Below are 26,294 nucleotides of genomic sequence, written 5' to 3'. Positions count from 1 at the left end.
TTTGTCAATTACACCTCAATAAAGTTGAAAAATAAATAGAATATTACTAAAAAATAAACAAACTAAAAAAGGACTGGGGTGCCTGGCTGGCTCAGTCAGTAGAGCATGTGACTCTTGATCTAAAGGTCCTGAGTTCCAGCCTCACATTGAGCAAAGAGATTACTTTAAAAAAAAACTTCCTATATAATTATGGGGTGCCTGAGTGGCTCAGGTGTTAAGCGTCTGCCTTCAGCTCAGGGCATGATCCCAGGGTCCTGGGATCGAGCCCCGTATCGGGCTCCCTGCTGGGCGGGAAGTCTGCTTCTCCCTCTCCCACTCCCCCTGCTTATGTTCCCTCTTTCTCTGTGTATCTCTCTGTCAAATAAATAAATAAAATCTTAAAAAAAAAAACAAAACTTCCTATATAATTAAAAAGCAGTTTCTTATAAGATACTAATATCTAGGGGCGCCTGGGTGGCTCAGTCGTTAAGCATCTGCCTTTGGCTCCAGTCATGATCTCGGGGTCCTGGGATCGAGCCCTGCATCGGGACCCTGCTTGGCAGGAAGCCTGCCTCTCTCTCCCACTCCCTCTGCTTGTGTTCCCTGTCTCGCTGTGTCTCTGTCAAATAAATAAAATTCTTTAAAAAAAAAAAAAAAAAAGATACTAATACCTAAAGAGCCTAACAATAGTCTTATTATTTACAATGGTACTTTTCTATATATTACTTATTAATATATATATAGTAAGAGCCCACCCTTACCCACAACATTAACCACTCCAGGCAGGAAAGGAATAAAAAAGGAGTTGGGCTTGCCAGTTGGGCGGTGGTTTGTGGGAGAGTGTTATAACAGAAATAAGAAGGAGCAACCTGGCTTTCTAGAACCCCTACAATGAAACTCCTCCCTCCCACTCCTTCACTCCCACCCTAAAAAGACTTTCTTTTACAACTATAAACAAAGGTCCTGGGTTTTACTATTTGCCCTACTCCTGAAAAAAAGGCCCACCTCCACCATGTCAGTGGCAACAATGTATACATCATTCCCAAATCTTCACAACTTGAATTAATTATCCACTGAAAGCCTCCAGTCCCTAGCCTCTAAGTATTTATTAAAATGATTCATTTGGGAAACAAAGCACAGAGTTGCTGTGATGACCAAATTAGTTAATGTGACAAAGTACTTTATAATTATAACCCATTATGAGTAAGAAATTATTATGAGCCTATGGCTACAAAGGTTTTTTCTGAAAGTACATATTTTAGAAACTGTTGGGAGACCCGGTATAAAATGCCTTGAGATAAAAAGGTTTCACCAAGTTTCAGTATCTCAGATATGCAGTGCAGAATTACTTCAACATAGGTTATGTACTATACTATGTTGAGTTATGTTCAAGAGTTCCTATCTGTTTTTAAAAAAAATTGAGTTACTGCTTGTGCAATCTGTTTCTATTTAGTTAAAGATGCACGGACTAGGGGTGCCTGGGTGGCTCAGTCGTTAACCGTCTGCCTTCGGCTCGGGTCATGATCCCAAGGTCCTGGGATCGAGCCCCGCATCAGGCTCCCTGCTCCACGGGAAGCCTGCTTCTCCCTCTCCCACTCACCCTGCTTGTGTTCCCTCTCTCGCTCTCTCTGTCAAAAAAATAAAAATTAAAAAAAAAAAAAAAGATGCATGGACTTTTACTAACTTTAACTACAAAAGGTGCCACAGCATGAGTTAAATTAGGTAAAGGATTAATTTATTTGGGAAAACAAAAGAAGCCTGAGCCATAATAAATTTTTATTAAATTGACCTGACACTGAGATATCTTTATCCTTTACCTAACAACACTGCGGAATGGATACCATATCTGATTTAATATAACTTTCCATACATGCAAAAGCATGTATATGCTTCACAATTGTCAAAGGGACAGTGAAAATTAGAAACATCTTAAAAACCAATCTATACAGGTTCTCTTGGACAATTCTACAATTCCAGCTCTAGCAATTATACATCCTACTCATCCCACCAAATATGGAACAAACACAGTATTAACACTTCATACTTGCCATAATGTCTAAAGCCACCACCACTATAACCAAGTATTTTAAATCACTCTTGAGCATTTCTTGCTAAAGAACAAACACAGATTGTGGAGAGGATGTGGAGAAAGGGGAGCCCTCGTGCACTGTTGGTAGAAATGAGAACTGGTACAGACAATCTGGGAAATGGTATGGAGGTTCCCCCAAAAAAGTTAAAAATGGAACTACCCTATGATCCAGCAATTGCACTACTAGGTATTTACCCAAAGGATACAAAAATACAGATTCAAAGGGACATATGCACCCCGATGTTTATAGCAGCTTTATCAACAATAGCCAAACTATGGAAAGAGCCTAAATGTCCATCAGCTGATGAATGGATAAAGAAGATGTGGTGTACACATACAATGGAATATGACTCAGCCATCAAAAAGAATGAAATCTTGCATTTGCAACAACATGGAGAGAGCTAGAGTATATTATGCTAAGTGAAATAAGTCAGAGAAAGACAAATACCATACGATTTCACTCATGTGGAATTTAAGAAACAAAACAGATGAACCTATGGGAAGGGGGGGAAAAAAGAGAGAGAAAGAGGGAAACAAACCATAAGAGACTCTTAATGAAAGAGAACAAACTGAGGGTTGATGGAGGGAGGTGGGTAGGGGAGACTAAATGGGTGATGGGTATTAAGGAGGGCACTTGTTATGACAAGCACTGAGTGTTGTATGTAAGTGACAAATCACTAGATCTTATTCCTGAAACCAGTACTGCACTGTATGTTAACTAACTAGAATTTAAATAAAAATTTGAAAATAAAAAAAATAAAAAGAAACAACTTAAAAGCAGGAGAGAGAGGAAAAGCAAGTTTACAAAGAAGTGATATTTGGGGCATGTGGCTGGCTCAGTTGGTAGAGTACGCAACTCTTGATCTTGGGGTTGTGAGTTCAAGTCCCACGTGGTATAGAGAGTACTTAAAATCTTAAAAAAAAAAAAAAGGACAAAAGTAGATTGTTCACTTGCCATGTCCCCATTAGTCTGTAAGATCCTTGAGGACAAGTACAATGTCTTAGTTGATTTGTATCTGTAATACCTAATAGTATACTGTAGGTGCTCAAAATATATCTTCTTAACTGAAGATAATAAAGATTACCTACTAATGAAAGCTTGTTTTTAAAAGAAAATAAGTGAAATCTGTGAGGAAAAAATAATAGACAATCATATTTGTACTTACCATAATGTGTTTACATATCCCTCTAAAACATGGGGACATATCTATCAACTATTTATTTTCATATCTACTCTTCAAATTTTTCTGTGTACTTTCAAGATAAAATATTTGAAGCCACAGGCAGATTTAATAAAAGCCGTACCTAATAAACAGTAAGAATCCCAAAATAAGGAAGACACAGGTATTGTCTTCATGAGCTCAGAAGCTATGAAAGGTACACACTTGTAAACAAATGATTGTATCACAATTATGATCATTTTATCGTGGTTGTGAATGCCCTATGTAAATCATACGCAAAAATGATCTCAATATGTATCAAAGACCTAAATGTAAGAACAAAAACTATAAAACTCTTAGAAAAAAACAGGAGTCAATCTTCATGACCTTGAGTTAGGCTTCTTAGCTATGACACCAAAAGCACAAACAACAACAGAAAAAATAAATTGGGTTTCACCAAAATTTAAAGTTATTGTACTTCAAAGTACACCATCAAGAAGGTGACGGACAACTCTAAGAATGAGGGAAAATATTTGGAAATCATATGTCTGATAAGGGACTTATGTCCATAATATATGAAGAACCCTGATAACTCAACGATAGACAAGTAAGTCAATTGAAACAGGAAAAAGATCTAAAGAGACATCCCTCCAAAGAAGATATACAAATGGCCAATAAGTACATGAAACAATGCTCAAAGTCATCTCGTTCTTTAGAGAAATGCAAATCAAAACTACAACAAGATATTACTTCACACTCACTAGGACAGCTGTAATCATAAAGACGAACAATAACACATGTTGGTGAGGATGTGAAAGACTGAATCCTCATAGACTACTGGTGGGATTTTAAATGGTGTAGCCAGTTTGAAACAGTTCCTCAAAATATTGAACACAGTTATCATATAACCCAGTAATTCCACTCCTAGATATGAACCCCCAAAACCAAAAAAATACATCCATACAAAAACTTCTCCACAAATGTTCATAGCAGACATCCATCAACTAATGAATGCATTTTAAAAAAATGTGGCAATACTGGCAATAAAAAGGAATGAGGCACTCATACATGCTACAACATGGATGAACCTTGAAAACGTTACGCTATGTGAAAGAAATCAATGAAAAGAACACTTATTGTATTAGTGCAGTGATATGAAATCTCCAGAACAAACAAATCCATAGAGACAGAAAGTAGATTAGTGATTGCCAGGAATTAGGGATAGGGTAGTGAGGAGAGAATAGGAAGTGAAAGTTAAAGAGTGCAAGGTTTCTTTGGGGGAGGAGGAAAATGTCATAAAATTAGGTGGTAGTGATAGTTGCACAACTCCATGACTATACTAACACTCACTGAATTGTATACCTGAAAATTGTGAAATTTAGTACATATGAATATCTCAATAAAGCTGTTATAAGATAAAATAATAGAGGAATATAACTAACACAGAAGTAGCATAAAGAAGGAGGTATTCAATTCTATTTTTGTGGCTCAGTGAGGGTTTTTACAAAAAGAAAACGTTCTCCTTTCACAAGGAGAAAAGCTAGATCCTTAAAACTGAAAAGGTTCTTCCCTGATGAAGGAGACAGGTCTGTCTCAATGCACCCCACAAGGGTCAATGCTTACATAGCCTGCCAAGTGAATGGAGTTGTACTAAGTGTTGGCCACCATCCAGAGACAAGGAAGAGCATACTGGAATGCACAAGAGTCAGGCATATTCCAAGACTGTTCCTAGTTTATATGGATGGGGCATGAGGTAAGTGCAGGAGAGAGGCAGGGTGGGTTACAACCAGAGGTAAAGGAGAGCGTAAAGTTAAGCACACAGATTCTGGAGCAGATTCGCTAGATTCAAAAGCTGGCTCCGACGTTTACTACTGGGTGGCCCTGGGAAAGTTACTTAGCATCTCTGAGTATCAGTTTCCTTATCTGTCAACAGAGGATAATAGTACCAGGAGGATTAAAGGAGTTATTTCACCTTCAGTGCTTAGGACATTACTGCACAAAGTATCCACTGTCAGTAATATTATTTGGTTCTAGATTTGAGCATCTGCTTATTTCTTTATCATAAATCAAAAGGAGACTGCAGAGACAGAAAACTGTGGCTTAACAGTGAATTCCTGGTTTGTTGGAGCATCCCTTCTTACGACAGTAAAAAAATCACGGCTGTGCCACTAACTTCCTCATTTATTCAAAAAAGCATTTAATTCCCATTTATACTCTGCAAGGCTCTTGGGATACAAAAGTGAATAAAGACTCCCTGATTCCAATCCAGACCAGTAGTGAAATGGCAACATTACCAACCAACAGCTGCCTGGTAGACTATGTGAATCAACTTGGTGGTCTTGGTCTTATTTCAAATTCACAATTAGCTGCACTTCTAGCACTGAGCACAAATAGTATGAACAAAATGTCTTTCCAAATAAGGATCAAGGTTTATAGAAGAATAAAAGTAAGCTCTGTTGGAGCTGCTTCAATATGTACTTATATGCCATTCTATCAATTTGGTACTTAAAAATAAAAATTTATTCCAATGCAAACTTTACAATCATGGAAACAAGAAAGTACCTAATTCCATGAAAAGACAAATTATATCAATTTTGGTAAATATTCCTGATTTTCTAGAAATTCTTTATAATGGCACTTTTTAAATTGTAAGATTAAAGCACTGAGAAATCTCAAAACTGACACAATTTTACTCATGTAAATAGAAAGAGTGAAAGATCAAGGGACCTGTTTTATTTTCAAATACTGTGTTTATACCTACTAAACTGACAAACTGATGTGCATTTTCTATAATTATCTTCTTTAACATTCAGAGGAGTGCAAAAACTAGTTACATAACGCTCATTCTTAAGACTACTTATCATTGGGAAGGCAGAAGAAAAAATAAAATCTATAAATAAAGCAACTAAAAGAAAAATTTTTAAATAATAAACTGAGTGGGATGCCTGGCTGGTTCAGTGGACAGAGTGTGTGACTCTTGATCTCGGGGTTATAAGTTCGAGCCTCATGTTGGGTATAGAGATTACTCAAAAACAATATTGTTAAAAAATAAAATAATAACAAACTGAAATAAAAAATGGGGGGGAAATTACACTGAATTAAGTTAAAAAAAAAAAAAAAGGTTTAAGGTGAAAGGAAACATGAGTGAAACAGAGCCAAGAGGTGAGGCATATGTAGGAAGATGTTAGGATCTAGAAAGAAAAACGAAATGAAAACGAAAGATAAAAAAGATAAAAAATTCCACATAGATAAATAACAAGCGAAGGGCGTTGGAAGGCCCAATTACAACAGTAGTTTTTTTTTACAGCCAATTATAACAGTATTAATAGAAATATGATGTGTGAATAATTTAACCCTCTGAACCCAGGATCAAAAATATAAAATGTAGGGGCGCCTGGGTGGCTCAGTTGGTTAGCGACTGCCTTCGGCTCAGGTCATGATCCTGGAGTCCCTGGATCGAGTCCCGCATCGGGCTCCCTGCTCGGCAGGGAGTCTGCTTCTCCTTCTGACCCTCCCCCCTCTCATGTGCTCTCTCTCATTCTCTCTCTCTCAAATAAATAAATAAAATCTTTAAAAAAAATATATATATATAAAATGTGAAGAAAAAAAAAACCCAGCAGTGTTATGAGCAGAGAGAGAATGGGGTGGGAGTGGGAGGGGTCATTTTTCCAACTAAAATTTTTGACATAACATGGCATAAAGACTCTAAAGGACTGACTTTGGCAAGGATTATTAAGAGGACTGTTTTTGCAAAAAATATTCAAGTTTTCTCAAAGGCTCTTAATCCTATGATAGTCAAATCATTTACCACCCTTGTCAATATTCCTTTTTTTACTTAAGAACTGGTGTAACTCAACTAAATCCTCATTTGACAATGGCTTTGGTAGAGCAAAGGACATCCTTAACATCATTCCATAGACTTAATGACAACTTACATCTGCAAGACTTGCAACTTAAGGTACAGTATATACATCATAATGACAGAAATTTACCAGAGTAAATAAACTTACATGTTAAAACAACTTGTAATTAAGGAGACTACAATCGGTCAGATAAAAAGTACCCTCCTGCCTTCCTCATTGCACTTAAATTATGCTTTGTATTATTTGCATAAACTAGTCCATCTTTGGGGGCACCTGGGTGGCTCAGTCAGCTACATGTCCAACTCTTGATTTTGACTTGCATCATGAGCTCAGGGTGGTGAGATCAAGCCCCAAATCGGGCTATGCGGGGAGTCTGCTTGAGATTCTCTCTCCCTCTCCCCTACCCCAACCCTGTGCATGCACACGTGCACTCACTCTCTCTCTAATAAATCTTAAAAAAAAACAGTCCATCTTCATCACTACACACTAACTATTGCAAAGAAAGAAAGAAAGAAAGAAAGCAAGAAAGAAAGAAAGAAAGAAAAAGAAAATGGTTCATGCTAGCAGTGTCATTCACATTACAATTACACAAAATATTTGTTGGGGGGGAAAAAAAAGCCATTGCTCAAAGGCAGGACACACACTAGTGATTGCTCCTGGCAGCCACCTGAGAAGATACAAAAGCCTACCTGGCAATGGGAGCTTAAAAAGGACCGAAGCCGGGGTGCGTGGGTGACTCAGTCGTTAAGCGTCTGCCTTTGGCTCAGGTCATGATCCCAGGGTCCTGGGATCGAGCCCCGCATCAGGCGCCCTGCTCAGCGGGAAGCCTGCTTCTCCCTCTCCCACTCCCCCTGCTTGTGTTCCCTCTCTCGCTGTCTCTCTCTGTCAAAAAAAATAAATAAAATCTTTAAAAAAAAAAAAAAAGGACCGCAGCCTTTTAACAAAAGAATTGTGGCAGGACTAGCCTGCAAATGTGAGGGTGAGTACTGACTCCTGAGCTGCTAAAGGATAATTGTGACTAAATCAGAAGCTAGCTTTGATTCAGTGAAATGTTTAGGGTCAAGACAGTAACTCCGACCACAGCCAAGGATGGCGATTCATTGAACAAATATTCCTTGAGCATCTACTATGTGCCAGGTACCAGTCAAGCCACTGGGGATACAACAATAAAAGAGACAATATAACTGCCCTCACGGAACTTGTATTACTGTGAGGAGAAAGACAACAAGCCAATAAACAAAAAATGTCAAACAATGATAACTACCATAAAGCAATGTCAGAAAAAGCAGTGCAGTAGAGAAAGTGGAGGTACTTATATAAGGTGGTCAAAGAGGTAACACTTCCACAAAGATCCAAATAAAAGAGGGAGTCATGTCTGAGAGCTATTTCCTGTAGAGGAAAGAGTAAATAGAGAAGCTCTTTGAGGGAAGAAACATAGTTGCTAAGAGAAAAGCAGAAAGGTCACGGTGGGTAGAGAAGAGTGAGCAAGACAGGGAGTGGAAGGGGATGAAGTCAGAAAGATGTGAAGAGGCCAAGTCATGCAGGCCTTAGAGGTCAAGGCAGGGAACTTGGATTTCTTAACATTGTGACAGGAAGAAATTGGAGGGTTTACTGACAGGAAAGTGACAAGGGAAGCAGGGAAGTGATAAGATCTGACATCTGTTTTTAAAAGTTTGGATTATTCTGGTGATCAGAGAAATATAAACTTTCTTATTTGACCTTATAAACTTAAATCTTAAATTATAAAGAGGCTATCCTCAACCTTCCTGCCATTGAGCCTTATCGTATACTTACTGACTTAAAAAGCTTAGGGGCGCCTGGGTGGCTCAGTTGGTTAAGCGACTGCCTTCGGCTCAGGTCATGATCCTGGAGTCCCGGGATCGAGTCCCGCATCGGGCTCCCTGCTCGGCAGGGAGTCTGCTTCTCCCTCTGACTCTCCTCCCTCTCATGCTCTCTGTCTCTCATTCTCTCTCTCAAATAAATAAATAAAATCTTAAAAAAAAAAAAAAAAAAAGCTTAAAGATACAAAAAAATAAATAAAAACCCTGTAAATATGTTAAAATACTGTCAAATCACATAAGAATATTTATAATTTTTCTGCATTATTCTTTTTTAAAAAATGATTATTCCAGCATTAATCTCAACCTAAACCTCACTTGTTCCAATTTATAGAAGACATTGTTTATAAGATTCTTTTTTTTTTCCTTCCACTGTAGACAGGAGACAGTTTGAGTAAAATGGATTTTTGCCAAAAGCCAAAATGTCTCTATTGCCCCCTAGTGTCCATCTAAAGAATGAAGGCCTTCACACATTTGCAGCTTGGAAATGGTAAGGAGCACATTCACTGGATTTTGGAATAGAGCTTCTAGCATCCTCTGCTGACAGAATCTTGCAGGTGTAATTAAATTGTTCTGTTTTAAGGAACATTAATTTCCTCTAAAGTTAAGATCATTAAGCTTCCTCACATTGTTTTTTTTTTAAGACTTTTCTTCCCACTCATCTGCAATTAAATTAAAATTGGTCATTAATCAAATATGGTAATGATAAAGCCCTGCAATTCTGAGTGCTTAGTATGTGTCAATCTCTATCTTAAGTGTTTACTTAAATCATTCATTCTCATATCAACTTCTGAGAACTAAAAGAGAACTCTGACCCACTGTTAATTCTTCAACCTTTCCCTATGCATGAAGGAAAGAGACGGACTGATACAGGTGGTTGGCAATGACCAAGGCCAAGGGGATGAGAAACCTCAGACCAAAAGTCAGAGAAGCACAGTGGTGGCCCAAACTTGGACTCTTCACCACAGAACGTGCCAACCAGAGAGTCAGAGAAAGTTCATGGAAAACAGGTGCTCACATCTAGCCTTTAGCTACAGTCATAAAAATTCAACTTTCAGTTTTCTGCAGTAACAGGAAAGAGGATAGCAAGGCTAATGAAAATCCTCAATAATCCCAAAGTCTCAAGAAAAAAAACGAAATCTTGCCATTTGCAACGACGTGGATGGAACTAGAGGGTATTATGCTAAGCGAAATAAGTCAATCAGAGAAAGACATGTATCATATGATCTCACTGATATGAGGAATTTTTAATCTCAGGAAACTGAGGGTTGCTGGAGTGGTGGGGGGTGGAAGGGATGGGGTGGCTGGGTGATAGACATTGGGGAGGGTATGTGCTATGGTGAGCGCTATGAATTGTGTAAGACTGTTGAATCACAGACCTGTACCTCTGAAACAAAGAATACATTATATGTTAAAAAAAAAATAGTAGGAAGGGAAAAATGAAAGGGGGGAAATCGGAGGGGGAGATGAACCATGAGAGACTACGGACTCTGAGAAACAAACTGAGGGTTCTAGAGGGGAGGGAGGTGGGGGGATGGGTTAGCCTAGTGATGGGTATTAAGGAGGGCACATACTGAATGGAGCACTGGGTGTTATATGCAAACAATGAATCATGGAACACTACATCAAAAACTAATGATGTAATGTATGGTGATTAACATAATAAAATTAAATTAAAAAAAAAAAAATAATCCCAAAGTCTCCATTTAACTATTAGTTAAAACCTTTTTTACTTTTAAAAAAATCAGAATCAGGCACAATAGATACAATTTAAAAATTATTTTTTACCTCTTTTCTCTGACCCTACCAATTCGAATTTTTGTTCATTAAACTCAAAAATAATAATAAATCTTCAAATACTCAATACTTCTAATTAGTTAACAGTTGGTGTAGTTTGTCAAAGTTGAGTAATGGTTTGCATACTGTTTTCATTTGCATTCTATTTGAAAGAACAATTCCATTACCACTGTAGGTAAGTAAAATGGAATAAAGGAAGAATAAAAAAGCGAGCTTGTCATCAAAAGAATTATGATATACAACATTAACATTTCCATTCCAGTGACCTCAACAGTAGTAACACTAGACCAACTGCTAACCAGCAGCTGAAGTAAACTGAATATAAAAAACAACAAAAATTAATCATAACCAGGTGGTATAGTTTTTACTGTACCTCCTATTATGTTCTCTCATAATTTTCCTTCCAATTATACAGCTACCAAAAACTCATTCTTTAAAAGTTTTGTGACTAGAAGGGGGCACAAAGAACTATTTGGGTGATGGAAATGTCCTACATGTTGTTTTGGATGGTGCCTAAACACAAAATATACAATCATCAACACTCACCAAATGAACCCTTAAGATCTGTGAACATTATCAAATATAAATTATATCTCAATAAAAACAATCACAATTCCTTTTTGTCAGACTGTTTTAAGAAGAGAAAACTAACTTTTTTTGCCTCACTTGACAGGTAGGTTCATAAGTAGTTACAGTCTATACAATTAAATTAACTAATTAATATCATTTGACTCATAGAGCACCTCCTATAGTTATTAAACTATTATATAACTAAATTACAAATTCAGATAAAAAATAATAAAAAATAAATTGTAAACTTAGGAGAAGGCAAATATAATGGTTCTTCCAGAAATAGGTATCTTTATACATTTCTATATTCGTTATTTCTTCTGTTCATTCCTCGATCCCTACTTCCATTTTCCATGCAAAAACTAAGGATTGCTAAGTCACAAAGAGAGAACACTCTCAAATGTCATAAAATGAACTGTTCAATTATAAAAGCTAAATACACTCAATCCACTTGACAAATATTTACTCTGTATGTACTGTATAAAGACACAACACCATAGGTTTTAAGAGTTTTTAAAAATTACTGAACCATTTATATACAAGTCCCTATACTTGAGATCATTACAAATGATTGCAAAGTGGAGGCAGAGGAGTTAAGACAAGCACACATATAATGAATTAACAAGGCAAGTAGTTTGTGTTTGCTGTGGAAGGCAGAAACCAAGCCTGGGAAGTAAAACATGCAGTTGGCATCTGGAGAGGTTGCATGGAAGAAATCTCAGTTGAAATGGTCCCTAAAGGCTGGACAGAATTTTAACAAGCAGGAACTAGAGCACTGGGAAGGAAGCATTAAAGTTTTGACCAGTACCAACTCAACACTCTGTTAGGGAGAATTAATGGGCAAACAGGAACTGGTAGGGTCTGATACATTTAAAAATCAGACCTTCCAGGGGCGCCTGGGTGGCTCAGTCGTTAAGCGTCTGCCTTCGGCTCAGGTCATGATCCCAGGGTTCTGGGATCGAGCCCCGCATTGGGCTCCCTGCGCAGTGGGGAGCCTGCTTCTCTCTCTCCCACTCCCCCTGCTTGTGTTCCCTCTCTTGCTGTCTCTCTCTGTGTCAAATAAATAAATAAAATCTTCAAAAAAAAAAATCAGACCTTCCATATATTAGCCTATATGATGAAAAATTAGATATGTCCTTAAGAAATATATCCTGAATTACTGATACAACCAGTGCTAAATGGGAACTGAATTATATGCCAGTTGTAGAAAATAATAGAGCGGGAAGGAGGTAAAACTCCTCTTAAAAAATGATAATCATAAGATAAACCATAAGAGACTCTTAATCTCAGGAAACAAACTGAGGGTTGCTGGAGAGGTGGGGGGGTGGGAGGGATGGGGGGGCTGAGTGATGGACATAGGGGAGGATATGTGCTATGGTGAGTGCTGTGAATTGTGTAAAACTGATGAATCACAGACCTGTACCTCTGAAACAAAGAATACATTATATGTTAAAAAAAAAAAAAAAAAAGATAGTAGGAAGGGAAAAATGAAGGGGAGGAAATTGGAGGGGGAGACGAACCATGAGAGACTATGGACTCTCAGAAACAAACTGAGGGTTTTAGAGAGGAGGGGGGTGGAGGGATGGGTTAGCCTGGTGATGGGTATCAAGGAGGGCACGTATTGCATGGAGCACTGGATGTTATACGCAAACAATGAATCATGGAACACTACATCAAAAACTAATGATGTACGCTCGGCATCAGGGAAATCCAAATCAAAACCTCAATGAGATACCACCTCACACCAGTCAGAATGGCTAAAATTAACAAGTCAGGAAATGACAGATGTTGGTGGGGATGCAGAGAAAGGGGAACCCTCCTACACTGTTGGTGGGAATGCAAGCTGGTGCAACCACTCTGGAAAACAGTATGAGGTTCCTCAAAAAGTTGAAAATAGAGCTACCACAGGATCCAGCAATTGCACTACTGGGTATTTACCCCAAAGATACAAATGTAGGGATCCAAAGGGGTACATGCACCCCGATGTTTATAGCAGCAATGTCCACAATAGCCAAACTGTGGAAAGAGCCAAGATGTCCATTGACAGATGAATGGATAAAGAAGATGTGGTATATATATACAATGGAATATTATGCAGCCATCAAAAGGAATGAGATCTTGCCATTTGCAACGACGTGGATGGAACTGGAGGGTGTTATACTGAGCGAAATAAATCAATCAGAGAAAGACATGTATCATATGACCTCACTGATATGAGGAATTCTTAATCTCAGGAAACAAACTGAGGGTTGCTGGAGCGTCGGGGGGGTGGGAGGGATGGGGTGGCTGGGTGATAGAGATTGGGGAGGGTATGTGCTATGGTGAGCGCTGTGAATTGTGCAAGACTGTTGAATCACAGACCTGTACTTCTGAAACTAATAATGCAATATATGTTAAGAAAAAAAAAAAGAAGATAGCAGGAGGGGAAGAATGAGGGCGGAAATCGGAGGGGGAGACGAACCATGAGAGACAATGGACTCTGAAAAACAAACTGAGGGTTCTAGAGGGGAGGGGGGTGGGAGGATGGGTTAGCCTGGTGATGGGTATTAAAGAGGGCACGTTCTGCATGGAGCACTGCGTGTTATACACAAACAATGAATCATGGAACACTACAACAAAAACTAATGATGTAATGTATGGTGATTAACATAACAATAAAAAATTTTAAAAAACTAATGGTGTAATGATGTATGGTGACTAACATAAAATAAAATTAAAAAACAAAAAACAATGAAAGAAATACCAGAAGGAAAGCAACAGAAGAGGGAAATATATTTAAATATAATCAGAGGGCGCCTGGGTGGCTCAGTTGGTTAAGCGACTGCCTTTGGCTCAGGTCATGATCCTGGAGTCCCGGGATCGAGTCCCGCATCGGGCTCCCTGCTCGGCAGGAAGTCTGCTTCTCCCTCTGACCCTCCCCCCTCTCATGCTCTCTCTCTCATTCTCTCTCTCTCAAATAAATAAATAAAATCTTTAAAAATAAATAAATAAATAAATATAATCAGAAAAATTTATTTTAAAAAAATGATAATCATAAACACAACTGAGGAGGGGAGCCTGGGTGACTCAGTTGGTTAAGCATCTGCCTTCGACTCAGGTTGTGATGCCACGGTCCTGGGATCGAGTCCCGCATCCAGCTCCCTGCTCAGCAGAGTCGGCTTCTCCCTCTCCCTCTGCCCCTCCCCACTCCTTGTGCTTGTGCTCTCTCTCTCTGATAAATAAAACCTTTAAAAACACACATACACAATTGAGGAAAAATTGCTAATTTTGTTTACAGGTATAACTTGCTTCACTGAAGAAGCATATATCCCTAAATTGAAGCATTTCTTTTTTTTTTTTAAGATTTTATTTATTTATTTGAGAAAGAGAGTGTGTGTGAGGGTCAGAGGGAGAAGCAGACTCCCTGCTGAGCAGGGAGCCCACTCCAGGGCTGGATCCCTGGACTCCGGGATCATGACCTGAGCCGAAGGCAGAAGCACAACCGACTGAACCACCCAGGTGCCCTACATTGAAGCATTTAAAATACACTTTCTCGGACGCCTGGGCGGCTCAGTCGTTAAGCATCTGCCTTCCGGTCAGGTCATGATCCCAGCGCCCTGGGATCGAGCGCCGCATCGGGCTTCCTGCTCAGCGGGGAGCCTGCTTCTCCCTCTCTCTCTGCCCGCTGCTCCCCTACTTGTGCACTTGCTCTTTCTGTGTGTCAAATAAATAAAATCTTTTAAAAAAATTAAAAAATAAAATGTACTTTCTCTGTTAAGGAAGCCTTCTATAAAATCCAAGATGATTCCCTCTCCAAAGGGCCTGCTCACGCCCCTCTTCAGGAAGTAGCAACTTGGAATAAAATCTGGCATGCCTTACGTTTTTGGAGAAGAGGGGGTGTTTGCTTTCTTTGTGTTCCTTTGGCTGCCTACACAGATACTTCAAATTCTTTTGGATAGACTGTGTCCTTTTCTCATTCACACACTGAAGTTGTCCTCTCTCTTGACCTAAGCCAGAGCACTGATGTGCAGCAGGTTTCTTTAGTCATCAACTATGACCTTCCCACCAACAGGGAAAACTATATCCACAGAATCAGTCGTGGTGGCCAATTTGGCTGTAAGCGTGAGGCTATCATGGTGACAGAAGAAGACAAGAAGACTCTTCGAGACATCAAGACCTTCTACAACACCTCCAGTGAGGAGATGCCCCTCAGTGTTGCTGACCTTATCTGAGTGGCTGTCCTCCTACCTAGCCCTACTCAGGGTTTGGGGTGGGGGGGCTAAAGAGGAGCAGGAGGGGGGAGGGAAGGGAGCCAAGGGATGGACATCAGGTCATTTTTCTTTTCTCCTTTGAATAAAGGTCACTTTTTGAAGCAAAAAATAAAAAATAAAAATATATATTTTAAATTATTTTTAAAAATAAAAAAAGGAATCCTGTAAAGTTTTTAAAAGTCCATTTCCTTTTTTTTTTATTTTAAAGATTTTACTTATTTATTTGACAGAGAGAGACACAGCGAGACAGGGAACACAAACAGGGGGAGTGGGAGAGGAGGGAGAAGCAGGCTTCCTGCTGAGCAGGGAGCCCGATGTGGGGCTCGATGTGGGGCTCGATCCCAGGACCCTGGGATCATGACCTGAGCCGAAGGCAGACGCTTAATGACTGAGCCACCCAGGCGCCCCTTAAAAAGTCCATTTCTGTAACTCCATTTCCCTTATGAGTATTTCAATGATTCTCTGTATAAATGAACCTGACAAATATCTAGTTGAACTTGACTATATCTTAGGGCTAGCCTTGGGGCTAGTTTTAGGGATTCTTTCTTTAACAAAATGAACCAAAAAGACTGCAACTCATTTCTTAAGAAAAAATAGTACAATAACTAAACTAAAAAAAAAATCAAATGAAATTCATGCATGCTAATATAGTAACCAATCCCAAGAGTTTAAAGATTGCATTAGTACCCACAAATTTTACATCTTCTGTTCCTTTGGAGAACAGTAGCTATAATACATTTACAGTGAACAAAATAAAATCAAGTAAGTCTACATCATACAATAGTAAAGAACTATTCACAATGGCTGAAATTTTTTTCTAAAAAATAATTTGCCATTACTATAACCGAAAGCACCAAACACTGAATATAAATTTATGCTCACTAGAGTTGCTAAATGGCTCCCCCCACTCCATATCATCCATCCTTTCTAATGGAAGCACTGAATTTTAGCTACAATCTTAGCTTCCTAAAGTAAATATTATATTTCCCATGTAAAAGATTAAGTTCAAAATCAGTAGCCTTCTTTATCCCTTCTGCATTCCTGCTCACAAAAATGCAAAAATCATGGTTACAGTTTGAGCGTACATCTTGAAGCCCACATTATTGAGGATGGCAGAACAAAAGGATGGAAGCAAGCTAATCTGTGGTACCCTGGACCCACAAACTAGTTCTGGTCCATAGTTGATTGCATTTATGTGTTTTTTTTCTTTTTTTTAATTATGTTAATCACCATACATTACATCATTAGTTTTTGATGTAGTGATAGAAAGAAAAGACTTCTATCTTGTTTAAGCCATTGTTATTTTCCATTTTGTCAGCAGCAGCCAAAGTACATAATACAGTAGTCCTCCCTTAACACAGTTTTGCTTTCCAGTTTCATTACCCACTGTCAACCAAGTTCAGAAGGTCAATTGTAGCCTAACATACTGTAGCACCAATGCCTATGTCATTCACCTCACTTCACCTCGTCACATAGGCATTTTATCACCTCACATCATCACAAGGTAAGTATTTCGATAGAGACCATATTCACCTCTTATTACAGTATATCGTTATAACTGTTCTATTTTATCATCAGCTGTTGTTCATCTCTTACTGTGCCTAGTTTACAAACTAAACTTTATCACAGATATATACGTATAGGAAAAAACATAGTATACACAGGGTTTGGTATCATCTCTGGTTTCAGGAATCCACTGGGGATTTTGGAATGCATCCCCCACAGATAAGGGGGGACTGCTGTAAGGTACTAACTGATAGATAGGTCGGCCCCTTAAAACGGGCTCACAGCCCAACTCCACGGCTTCCAAGTTAAGGGAGGTAGCATAGTAATGTTAAAAGCATAGAGGGCCTGGGTTTAAATAGCAACTCTATCATTTAATAGCTAGGTAAGTGAGCAAATAAGCAAACTGGGCAAATAATTTAACCTCTGTGGGGGGAAAAAATGAGAAATATTTACTGATTTTTAATGGTTCTTATTTACTTAAATTCTTTTTTGTACTGAAAAGCTTTATACTGTTATTTATATTCAGACATATCTTCCACTAAGCTTACTCCTAATTCGCTGTTGTTGTTCCTGTTGTAAAACAGGTATCTTTTTTTCATTAATCCTTTAAATTGTATACAAAAAAAATAAAATAAAATAAAAATAAACTGACTACTATAAATTAATCTGTTATAAATGTTTTGATTAGTTCTTTTTTATTTTAGGTAGAGTCACACTAAATACAATAATCTCACTTCTTCCTAATATGCAATTTTGATTACTTCAATTTGACTTGTTTAATTGGCAAAAATGTCTCGAATAATAATGCAACAGTTACCATCTTTTATGCCAGATTTTAAAGGGAATACCTCTAATGCTCCTTCATTATTTATAATCCTGACTGCTGGCAGGAAGCATGAATGAATTACTTAATAAGCTATTAAAGTTTCCTTTTAGTTTCATTTTTAGATGTTTTTATTAAAAATCACATTAAAAATTTTTTATTCACTTTTTGTTATATATATAAATAGATGACCATGATGACAAATAACAGGCACCATTCTAAGGGTTCCAAATACATTCATTCACTCATTGAATCGTCTACAAAATTCCAGTTGAGTATTTTATTAGCCCCATTTTACAGAGGAGGAAAGAAAGACACAAGAGAGGTTAAGTAACGTGCCCAAAGTCACACAGCTTGAAAGTGAAAGCTCCATGTGGCTCCAAAATCCACTCTCTTAAACACTACTCTATATTGTTTCCCTGTATCTATATGTTACTTCTTTTTACTGCCTGGATTACTATTATAATACTCCAGTTAACAGTGGAAGCTGGGAGACCATCTAAGTGGCTACTGCTGTTGGAGTGATAACTGGATTCACTAAGGTGGTAGTAAAGGAGATGGACAGAAAAGGAGCGATCTGGCTGGAGATAGAGCTAATAAGACTTGTAATGAATTGATGTGGGGCAGGAAGGAAAGAGAGTAACCAATGATGGTGACTAGGTTTTGTGACCTACCCATTAGCAAATATTTAGAACTCTGCTTCCTATGTTTTATGTTAATTTTATTTATGTTCTTGCTTTTCTATTTTCCTTCATTGTTCCTAATTTATGCTTTTGTATAGCATTTCACTTCATTAAATTCTTTTTGGAACAAGGTAAGATAGGAATTTATTCACAGTACTGAAGATTTATTTTATATTTATGTTCAATATTCTGTTTGGAGTTTTTTCTGTATCTGTTCTAATTTTTTTCCTTTCTTCTCTCTTTTTTAGTTTTTTATTTAAATTCAATTTAGTTAAAATAGAGTGTATTATTAGTTTCAGGGGTAGAATTTAGTGATTCATCAGTTGTAGTAACACAAAGTGCCCTCCTTAATGCCCATCACCGTATCTATTCTAATTTTTAAGTTAAGATCTTAATTGACTTATAAGGAAGGAATGTTAACTGAATGTAACCCCACTATTTGTTTCTAATCACATGCACAACTTATGATCAATATGGAAACTAGAAAAGAATAGAAAAGTATGAGGCAGGAAAAAAAAACACATTATCTTCATTCCCACAATTCAGAAACAAGCAATTAAATACTTTTTTCCATGCATATGTATCATTTAATTTTTGAAATCATACTGTCTAGACAGTTCTACATCGTTCCCGAGCGCTATTGAAAGCTCTTATTAAACACGTTCAATGACTATATATTTTATAACTAAACAACAATTTGTTTGTCCTTCCTCCTGTTACTAGACATGCATTCACATTATTTCTAATTATTCTAATATTTCACATGTCTATTATTTTCAAACATTTTTAGACATGAAAACTTTCTGACAAGAGGAAGCTCTCAGCAAGCCCAACAAAACATAAACCTAAAATTTATTTATATTTTGCCTTTAAAAGCCAGAACAAATTTCACTTTCTGCACAGTCAGCTTATTAGAAATACATGAAGTGCACTTAAGTCAAGAAGTCAGTTTCCTGGTACCACCAGTGATATGGACATGCTCTCAGTTCCCTCAAATGAAAATAGATAGGAGATCCAATGCCCCAACCCACCACTCCCATGAAACACATTCTGAAAATCATTATTATAAATAGTACTATGATAAATATCTTTGGGCATAAAGCTTTTTCCAAATTTCCTCAGGTTAGAATCCCAGAAGTAATATTACTGAGATTAAAGGAAGTAAGATTTTTAAGGTTCTCAATACTTGGTAATATAGTTTCAGTAATAAAAACAACTGTCAGAGCTACTGGCTCAACTCCTAGACTATTTACCTGTTCATAGTCCTTCACAAACCATGATGGTTATGATTTAATAGGTATAATTCAAGATAAACATAAAAAGATCTAAAACTGGATATGATACAAAAGGCCAGGCGTTTACCATCTCTCTCATGTCAAAAGCAACTAACAGTAACACTTCTAAAGACAATCAACCACCACATATTATGGAAGAAATATTTTTTGCAAAATAATAATCAAAATAAATGTTACTTCTAAGTTATTTGGGAGAAAGAATATTCTTACAAGTCTTTTTTTTTTTTTTTTTAAGATTTTATTTATTTATTTGACAGAGAGAGAGACACAGCGAGAGAGGGAACACAAACAGGGGGAGTGAGAGAGGGAGAAGCAGGCTCCCAACAGCAGGGAGCCTGATGTGGGGCTCAATCCCAGGACCCCGGGACCATGACCTGAGCCAAAAGCGACACTTAATAACTGAGCCACCCAGGCGCCCCTCTTACAAGTCTTATATGAAAACAGCGGACTCGCTGTCACAGAGAAACAAGGCAGCAACACCATATCCTTCTTTTTGAGAAACATTACTCTGTAAGCAATATCCCATGTCCTTAAATATCCATGATACACGATACAGGTCAAAACTTATAGAGGTACCCTAATATAGTTAAATTATTTAAGTAAGCAGCCACAGCGGATTGGGAAGAGGCAGTGCAACAGGTGAACTGGGAAGAGGCTTACCTGTGGAGCCTTTTGTTACAACATACATTGCAGGTGTTGGGGCAGGATCCACCCCAGTCCTACTGAACCCATCTCCAGATTAACAAATCGAAGCATACATATTTTTTAATTGTACCAAAGGTGATTCTTACATTCATACTAAGAACCACTGGGTTAAAAAAAAAAAAAAAAAGGTTATTTTAAAAATATTTTTCCATTGAAAGGGGAACGCTCCTACACTGTTGGTGGGAATGCAAGCTGGTGCAGCCACTCTGGAAAACAGTATGAAGGTTCCTCAAAAAGTTGAAAATAGAGGTACCCTACAACCCAGCAATTGCACTACTGGGTATTTACCCCAAAGATACAAATGTAGGGATCCAAAGGGGCACATGCACCCTGATGTTTATAGCAGCAATGTCCACAATAGCCAAACTATAGAAAGAGCCTAGATGTCCATCAACAGATGAATGGATAAAGAAGATGTGGTATGTATATACAATGGAATATTTTTTTTTAAAGATTTTATTTATTTTGACAGAGAGAGACACAGCGAGAGAGGGAACACAAGCAGGGGGAGTGGGAGAGGGAGAAGCAGGCTTCCCAGTGAGCAGAGAGCCCGACATGGGGCTCAATCCCAGGACCCTGGGATCATGACCTGAGCCGAAGGCAGACACTTAACGACTGAGCCACCCAGGCGCCCCTATACAATGGAATATTACGCAGACATCAAAAAATGAAATCTTGCCATTTGCCACGATGTGGATGGAACTAGAGGGTATTATGCTAAGCGAAATAAGTCAATCAGAGAAAGACAATTACCATATGATCTCACTGATATGAGGAATTTTTTTTTAAAGATTTTATTTATTTATTTGACAGAGCGAGAGACAGCAAGAGAAGGAATACAAGCAGGGAGAGTGGGAGAGGGAGAAGCAGGCTTCCCACTGAGCAGGGAGCCCGATGTGGGGGTCGATCCCAGGGTCCTGGGATCACAAACTGAGCCTAAGGCAGATGCTTAACAACTGAACCACCCAGGTGCCCCTGATATGAGGAATTTGAGAAACAAGACAGAGGATCATAGGGGAAGGGATGGAAAAATGAAACAAGATGAAACCAGAGAGGGAGACAAACCATAAGAGACTCTTAATCTCAGGAAACAAACAGGGTTGCTGAGTGGAGGGGGTGGGTGGCTGGGTGATGGACACTGGGGAAGGTATGTGCTATGGTGAGTGCTGTGAATTGTATAAGACTGATGAATCACAGACTTGTACCCCTGAAACAAATAATACATTATATGTTAATGAAAAAAAAAGAAAAAATTTTTTCCATTAATTCAATAATACCTATTGAAATATTTAGCCAGTCAAATATGTGAGCTTGACTGCTTTCCTCCTAAGTAGAATGTCTCTCTAAAAGGCCACAGTGCAGGGCGCCTGGGTGGCTCAGTGGGTTAAGCGTCTGCCTTCAGCTCAGGTCATGATCCCAGGGTCCTGGGATCGAGCCCCACATTGGGCTCCCTGCTCAGTGGGGAGTCTGCTTCTCCCTCTGCCTGCCACTCCCCCTGCTTGTGCTCTCTCTCTCTGTCAAATAAATAAATAAAATCTTAAAAATAAAAAAATAAAAGGCCACAGTGCTTACAAGTTTCTGAGCAACAAAATAAATTGTATTCAAGAATCCCCAGATGGAGTCCTGCCGGCTGTGGTAGTTTATTTTCCCTCATTTAGGGATTGAGTACTATTATTTGCAATGTGACTCGTGTTACAAATAGTTTAATCTTAAAGCAGTGAGGAAAAGGGATTGAACAGAAGATCCTAAAGGCAAAGAGACAAGCTAAGTGGCTTCAGCAAAAGTTTAAGTGGAAGAAAATAAAAGCCTGAGGTTGATCTTAGAAGTTGAATTTAGAATAATGTTGGAGCTTAAATGTGGACATGTTTCATGAGTCGTTAGAAAGCTGGGTCTAAAGTTCAAATGAGATGGGGCAATGCTTCCAGCTGCTCTCAGTGAAGAGGAGTCATGAGGACAAGAAGATGGAGGAGACTCCACCCAGGCCAAACATGAAATAACATGGCAAGCAAGGATGGATCCTCAGGGAATGCTTATGGTTGGGGAAATGTGAGGAAATATGAAATAGTAAAAGAGACTCTAGCTGAAATGTAAGCACCATCGGAGCAGGGACTTGTTGGCTTTATTCACTGCTGTATCCCCAACACCTGGAAAGTACCTGACTCATAAAAAGTGCTGAATAGGGGCGCCTGGGTGGCTCAGTCGTTAAGCCTCTGCCTTCAGCTCAGGTCATGATCCCAGGGTCCTGGGATCGAGTCCCGCATCGGGTTCCTTGCTCCGCGGAGAGCCTGCTTCTCCTTCTGCCTGCCACTCCCCCTGCTTGTGCTTGCTCTCTGTCTCTCTCTCCCTCTCTCTCACTGACAAATAAAATCTTTAAAGAAAAAAAGTGCTAAATAAATATCTATTGAATAAACAAAGAGAGAGGCAGCAAACTAACAGTATATATAAATGGCAAAGAAAGAGTTTCAAGAAAGAAGAAATCAATGCTGTCCAATATTGCAGAGGTACAGAATGAGAACAGAAAAATGGCCTTTGGATTAGGATATTTTGATTTTGCCAGTGAGGATCTGTGGGAGGACAATTTCAGTAAAATTATAAGGGCAAAAACTGACAAAGATTTCAGGAGAAAATGTGACAAAGCAGAGGTGGCAATACAGATACTGCTTTTGAAACATATGGCGAGAAAGAGGAAATTGGACAGTAGCTTGGAGGGAAAACTGAATTAAAGGAAGATTTTAGTATGTTTGCAAGCTTAAAGCCAAGAGCCGGTAGAAAGGAAAGGGCTGAAAACACAAAAGGAAATAAAGGCACAAAACATCAGTGGTGATGAAACGAAGCATGGGAGAAAAAAGGAGAGGAAATCAAGGAGAGGAGGGACAATTCTGATATATCCCAAACTGTGAAAATATTAACTAGCATTCTGATACATAAAACAATCTCCTATAATTTTGTTTAGCATTACCCCAAACTGATTGCCTGAAAGAACTAAATTCAGTTTCTGAATCAATAAATTACCAGGTCCTAAGTCTAACCAACCATTAAAAACAAGATTCCTTCAAAACCCAGAAATACTTGAATTCAATGTTGACACAGGCCAAACACTGCTATGCAAATAACCTAAAATAAATCATGCTAATTTGTCTGTCTAGATCCCACAACATTCACATTCAAGATGGTAATAGCAGCTTTCCCTTGCCTATGATCCCTAACTCCAGAAGGCTGCCAATATCCCACATATCAAATACAAGCAGTAGAAAAGTTTTCACTCAGAACCTAAAAAAACACCCTAAGGTTGCCACCCATCTACTACTATTAAAGCACAGTCTGAAAACTGAACAACTCCATTCAAGGCCAATATAATTTATCCAAATCTAAGAAGGGCACTGCAAAGCCACATTCACAACATTTCCAAATTTCCAAACTGTCTGCTTCACCCACCATCTCTGCCCTAGCCCTGGAAATGCTGGTTATGATATACATCCAAAAGAGAAACAGAAGGAGGATTGTAATAGACATAAGTTATCTCCCACTCCTGTTTTGTCTCCCTTCCAAAGTTTTAGTTAATCCATTAACAATGCAAATAAACTTTAATTATCAATTAGTGCACACTTTAAAATTAAGGCTATTATTGGAACATTCATCAACAGCCTTGCTTTGCATATTATTTCATCAGCACTTTCTTTTACTATGTTTACAAAAAAAGGCACACCCATAAAAAGACAACAATTTTCTTTCAAAAGACTCAATGCATATAACCTTATTTAAAAAAACACACACACACAGAAAACAGGGGCTCCTGGTTGGCTCAGTCAGTTAAGCGTCTGACTCTTGATTTTGGCTCAGGTCATGATCTTAGGGTCCTGGGATCGAGCTCCACATCGGGCTCCCTGCTCAGAGGGGAGCCGGCTTCTCCTTCTCTCTCTGCCCTCCCCCACGCTTATGCTTGCTTGCTCTCTCTCACACACTCTCTCCCTTTCTCTCAAATAAGTAAATAAAATCTTAAAAAAAAAGAACAGGAAACAAAACAAACAAAAAAACCCACACACCCAGAAAACTGTTATTCAGTCTCCTAAAATGCTTGAATTACAGCCATGAAAGGCTAAAGCTTACAAACGAGCTTTGAAGTCCCATACCTAAGCATGCACTTCTCTGCATAGCTGTACTTTGGGTTTACTCACACATCAGTTCTATGTCAAAGGTCTGATCTTCTTTATCAACTTTCTATTCTAGGCAAGTTGATTTTTGCATCATCTGAAATCTAACCTTATAAATTATGCCTTTGTTCCTGCCATTTACTCTTCATACACAGGATGTGGCCTATCCCCACCATGCTCATCAAAATGTAACCCTCTACAAGGCTCATTCAAATTCCATGCCCTCCAGAAAGCCGCTCTTCTGTGTCCTGATCTCTGAATTTGATCTCATCAGCCTCATCTTTCCACTTAACCCTAAAAAGAAAACTCAGCCATGCACTAATCACATGACATTTCACCACCATAACATGTACTTGCATACATCGAGCCTTCACTATAGCAATTTTCTGCCTGCTCACAATACCCTTCTTTTTTTCCATTCTCTGTTCCCCAGCCTCTTGTCAGCCTTGCAAACCTGTATTAATCAGCTCAGGTTACCATAACAAAATACCACAAGCTAGATGGCTAATCATCAGAAATTTATTTTCTCACAGTTCTGGAGGCTAGAAGTCCAAGATCAAGGTAATTTAGTTTCTGTTGAGGGCTTTCTTCTTGCCTTGTACATGCCCACCTTCTTGCTTTGTTATATGCATACCTGGCTCTGTGGTGTTTCTCTTCTTATAAGCACACTAAACCTATAAGACCAGGGTCCACCCTTACAACCTAATGTAACCTTAATTACTTCCAAAGAGTCTCATGTCCAAATGCAGCCACATTGGGGGTTAGGGCTTCAACACATGAATTTAGAGAGTACACAAACATTCACTCACAATATTCTCACATTTCATGATCAACCTACATATAATCTACTCTGTGAACTACCCAAAATAATTAAGTACATCTTTCTCATGTCCATAGCATGTTGTGACCTAGATGTGAGCCTCTTCTTACTTCTGATTTATCCATATGTGCTTGAAAAGAAAATATTAGACAAGGGTTCTATATATGTTCAGTTGAAAAAACATGCATTTGTATTGTTCACTACTATACTCTTACTGTTGTCTTAACAATTTCTGAATCTCCCATTATGATTGTAGATTTATCTATTCCTCATTAATTCTGTCAATTTTTTTTTTTTTTAGATTTATTTATTTGAGAGAATGAGAGAGAGAGAGAGTACGTGAGAGGGGAGAGGGTCAGAGGGAGAAGCAGAGTCCCTGCTGAGCAGGGAGCCCGATGCAGGGCTCGATCCCAGGACTCCAGGATCATGACCTGAGCCAAAGGCAGTCGCTTAACCAACTGAGCCACCCAGGTGCCCTAATTCTGTCAATTTTTGCTTTAAATATATTGTGTTAAATTCACAGAGGCTAAGGAATGCCAAATTTTCCTGGAGGATAAATTGTTCCCTTTACCATTAAGTAATGACATTCATTTGGCTAATTAGACTAATGATGACTTAAAGACTATTTTGTCTTAAGTTAGTTTTATAAGATTAATCAGTTATCTCTTGGTTAGTATTTTCCTTTTTTTTTTTTTTTAAAGATTTTGTTTATTTATTTGAGAGAGAGAATGAGATAGAGAGAGAGAGCATGAGAAGGGGGAGGGT

At 38.4% G+C, this 26,294-nt stretch overlaps 1 protein-coding gene and 1 non-coding gene across 3 annotated transcripts in view; one reads left to right on the top strand and one right to left on the bottom strand.

Annotated features, from left to right (window-relative positions):
• Nucleotides 1-26,294, bottom strand: part of WDR70 (WD repeat domain 70) — a 305,434-nt gene that overhangs the window by 255,112 nt on the left and 24,028 nt on the right. The window lies entirely within an intron of this gene.
• LOC118547559 (small nucleolar RNA SNORA67) lies at nt 15,070-15,211 on the top strand. The gene has a single exon (XR_004923160.1). It is a non-coding gene; the product is annotated as a small nucleolar RNA SNORA67 (small nucleolar RNA).

The sequence above is a fragment of the Halichoerus grypus genome, chromosome 2, assembly GCF_964656455.1.
Source record: "Halichoerus grypus chromosome 2, mHalGry1.hap1.1, whole genome shotgun sequence".
Lineage (NCBI taxonomy): Eukaryota > Metazoa > Chordata > Mammalia > Carnivora > Phocidae > Halichoerus > Halichoerus grypus.
The sequence above is the reverse complement of the archived record's forward strand: the minus strand, read 5'-3'. Positions and strand labels throughout refer to the sequence as shown.